Source organism: Ochlerotatus camptorhynchus, unplaced genomic scaffold (assembly GCF_037179485.1).
Source record: "Ochlerotatus camptorhynchus isolate MF236.1 unplaced genomic scaffold, CSIRO-AGI_Acam_v1.1 ptg000365l, whole genome shotgun sequence".
NCBI lineage: Eukaryota > Metazoa > Arthropoda > Insecta > Diptera > Culicidae > Ochlerotatus > Ochlerotatus camptorhynchus.
The window spans coordinates 1,625,038-1,629,038 of NW_027040853.1; the positions used below are offsets into that span (position 1 = coordinate 1,625,038).

General features: G+C 42.9%; 1 non-coding gene across 1 annotated transcript; it reads left to right on the plus strand.

Moving 5' to 3' along the window:
- Positions 1-2,285: 2,285 nt before the first annotated feature.
- Positions 2,286-2,495, plus strand: LOC135709843 (small nucleolar RNA U3). The gene has a single exon (XR_010518376.1). It is a non-coding gene; the product is annotated as a small nucleolar RNA U3 (small nucleolar RNA).
- The last annotated feature ends 1,506 nt before the right edge of the window (positions 2,496-4,001 follow it).

A 4,001-nucleotide genomic window follows, 5' to 3' on the forward strand; every position in this document is an offset into this window, starting at 1 on the left:
AGATTGCTTTCAGAATGGTCTCACTCCAGAACGAAAGTTTCGGGCGGCTTGTCCAGAATCTGGACGACCGCTCCAGACCATTCTGGAAGGTAGCTAAGGTCCTAAAGACGCACCCCAAACCCATTCCTCCACTCAAAGATGAAAATGATGACGATCGGCTCATAATCACCCCTCAGGAGAAAGCAAATGCGATTGGTGAGCATATTGCCAAATCGCACTTGCTTGGCTTCAACATCCAAAGTCCGCTCGAAGTTCAGGTTGAGCAATGCGTACTCAACCTTGATTCCTCCCCTTGTGCCGTCCCTCCGGAGGATAGAATCACAGTGGAACAGATTTGCTAAACGCTGAAATGCACCAAAAACATGAAGGCCCCCGGGTTTGACGGAATATTCAACCTAGTATTGAAAAATCTCAGCATGAAGGTTCACTCTCTGCTGGCTGCTGTCTTCAACAGATGCTTGGAACTGCGCTACTTTCCAAGTATCTGGAAAACAGCGAAAATCATACCTATCCGCAAACCCGGGAAGGACCCAACGCTAGCTTCAAGCTACAGACCAATCAGCCTCCTTTCAGCGCTGAGCAAATTGTTCGAGAAACTTATTCTCAATCGTTTGCTCAAGTTTGTCCAGGAACACAACATTCTCCTACCGGAACAGTTCGGGTTCAGGAAGGGGCACTCCACAAATCATCAGCTAGTACGGGTGATGAATAACATCCGAAGTAACAAGGCTGTATCCAAGTCCACAGCCATGGCATTGTTAGACGTTGAGAAAGCGTTTGATAATGTCTGGCACAATGGGCTTGTATACAAGCTTTGTAACTTCAACTTTCCTTTGCATCTTGTTAAAATCACCCGTAGCTACCTCCAGCAAAGGTCGTTTAAGGTATCGTTGAATGGTTGTCTTTCAGACACGTTTTCCATCCCAGCAGGAGTCCCGCAAGGCAGTCTGCTTGGCCCCTTGCTTTACAGCATTTACACTTCCGACATTCCTCCCCTTGGAGACGGTTGCGTGTTTTTCCTGTTCGCAGATGATACCGCAATAGCCGTCAAAGGAAGGATGCCTCGCGAAATAACGAACAAACTTCAACGATGCCTTAACGCCTTTGCTGATTATGCCACCACGTGGAAAATCAAAATCAATGCTTCCAAAACACAAACAATCATGTTCCTCCATCGACAATCACCCAAACTAAAACCGGCTCCCTCTTGTACTGTAATCATGGATGGCACAAGGGTTGAGTGGTCCGCCGAAGTAACCTATCTCGGGATGTTGTTTGACGAAAAGCTCCTATTCCGCTCGCATGTGGAGAAAACCGTAGTCAAGTGTTCCGCCTTGGTTAGGAGTCTGTATCCGCTGATTTGCCGCAGATCCCGCCTCTCAAGGGTGAACAAACTGGCCGTCTACAAACAAATCATAGCACCTGCGATCCTCTACGGTGTGGGAATCATGTGCACAGACTCACAGGAACAAAATTCAGGTAGCTCAGAATAGAATGCTGAGGATGGTTCTTGATCGTCCTTTCGACACTAGAATAACAAATTTACATGAAGAGGCAGGCATTGCCAAAATAGATTCCAAAATTAACGAAATTAAGACTAAATTTGCACAAAAATGTAATTTATCAGAACAAGCTTTGATGAGCAATTTGTATATATTAGGTTAGGTGTACATAGTAGTTGTAGGTTAGTTGTAGTTGTAAACAGTAGTTATAAGTAGTCTCCTTTTTCCAATTCAAATCAAACCAATCCCACCAAGTTGGTCATACTTTAAAATAGACCTGATAGGACTAGGAACTGTAAATAATAATTAAAATCTCAAATGTACTAAAGTTGAAAAGACGCATCTGTGTCACTTAAAAAATTCATACATGTAAACCACACAATCACAAGAAAAAAAGATCATTTAAATGGCAAAAAAAAAAAAGACTTGGATACAGCCTTGTTACTCCGGATGTTATTCGTCACCCGTACTAGCTGGTGCGTTGTGGAATGCCCCTTCCTGAAACCAAACTGTTCCGGTAGGAGAATATTGCTTTCCTCGACAGTCTTGAGCAAACGGTTGAGGATGAGTTTCTCGAACAATTTGCTCAGCGCTGAAAGGAGGCTGATCGGTCTGTAGCTTGCTCAAACGCGACGAACGGTGACCGCGTCACCGCGAATCACGTTTCCCCCTATCCACAGCGACCGCAGCACATCATCTATCACATCATCACATCATCGCAGCAATCGCTAGCGAGGGTTGTCTTTGCGCCATGGGTTGGTCCAGCCCTTGCCTAGTTACGGCAAGACTGTGCTTCACAGGATCATTTCTGTAGGCAAGTTTTCACCACAAGTTTTTTCCGAAAGGAAAAGATTTCCACCCACGATGATGAGACATTGTGGCCAGTTCGGAGCGTGAAACTTAGTTCGGATTTCGCTCAATCGATTCATTCGGTAGAGTAACGGACTTCTGATGATCGGCTTCCTTGCAAGAACTGGCCACGGTCTGAGTGGTGTAAATAAAAAAAAAGTTATCTTAATTATTTAAAATATATATCGAGATAACAAACATCAGTTATATGAAAAAGTGTGGTTAAGTACACGGTGTACACTATAGGAGGTGAGATATTCCGGAAAATGACATTTGCGCGATGACGTCATTGCTATCCATCTCGTAAACAAGCGCGAGAGAAAGCAGTCTATGAGCGAAGTTAGTGTTTTCAATGCAATTTGCTTTATTTTATTGCTTTTATTGTGGATAATATAGTGGCTTGTGTTTTCTTCATTTAGTTAAAATACTGTACGGCTGGTGTTTATGATGCGTGATGTTAGAAATTAAATAACGAGAAGCATTCTGAGCTAACGATTTTCTTTCTAGAGAGCAACACGAGGATGCCTTCTCTGGCTTTAATATTTGATTTGATCTGATGAAAGTCATTCAAATTCATTGGCCAAACCCAGACATACCCCGGATTCCACCAGGGAAGTGGCTATACCCGGAGATAATCCGAGATCCACCGGGGAAGTGCCCAGAATATGACTCGAATTAAAACCTATCATGTGACACATCATATCACATGAGAATTCAAAAACAAAGTCATTGGCAGCGTCATTTAGTTTCCAGGACCACATTGGCCACACCTGGTCATGTTTCGGGTACCTTCGGGGAAGTGGCCAGAATATGACTTGATTTAACACTCATCGTGCGACACCTCAAATCACATCAGAATTCACAGGTAAGGTCATTGGTGACCTTATTGAGTGTCCAGGACCACACCGGCCACATTCGGACACATCCCACTCGGGGGGGTGAACGTAATCTGACTTTAACTGAAACCCATCATGCGGCACATCAAATCACATCAGAATTTGAAAATAAGATCATAAGACAAGCGGATGAGTGAACGCATTAGAAATTGTCCTAAGGACAGAAATCCCGTAGTGATATAAAGTGAAAATCAATGTAAGATCACATTAAAGCTCTTTTAAAAATAAACGAATAAAGTACAAACAGAAGGTATATTTCAGAAAAAAAAAACAGTGGAAAAAAGAGTAGTCTACGCAACGATCTTCTTCATTTTCCTTTTCTTTGCTTTCGAAGCGTTTGCAATGTTACGGTTTAGATATCTGATACGGATATACAAGCGTGTTCGGAAAAACAGTCTTTTAGCATTTTCTGCTAAATCTACATCCTTAGATGTGTTCATACACGTTTCAATGGTTTTTTTCTCTTCATCAAATGTTTCGCCATGAACTCGTTTAAATACGTTATTCAATGCCATTATCTTGATAGCAAAAGCACGATCCGGTTTTGTCAAGCCACCTTCGGAAACTTGATCCACCCAAGTAAAAACGGATTCGTCCGGTGGGGAAATCTTAAGTTTAAGCTTTTTGATGATATATCCCGCAATATATTCAAGCGCGTCCTCTTCAAACTCTGAGTAGTTTAATGCATCTTCCTGTTCCAAGTCAGCATTGAGTTGGTCGTCGCAGTCCAACGATCCTTCGCCTCCAGTCTCAT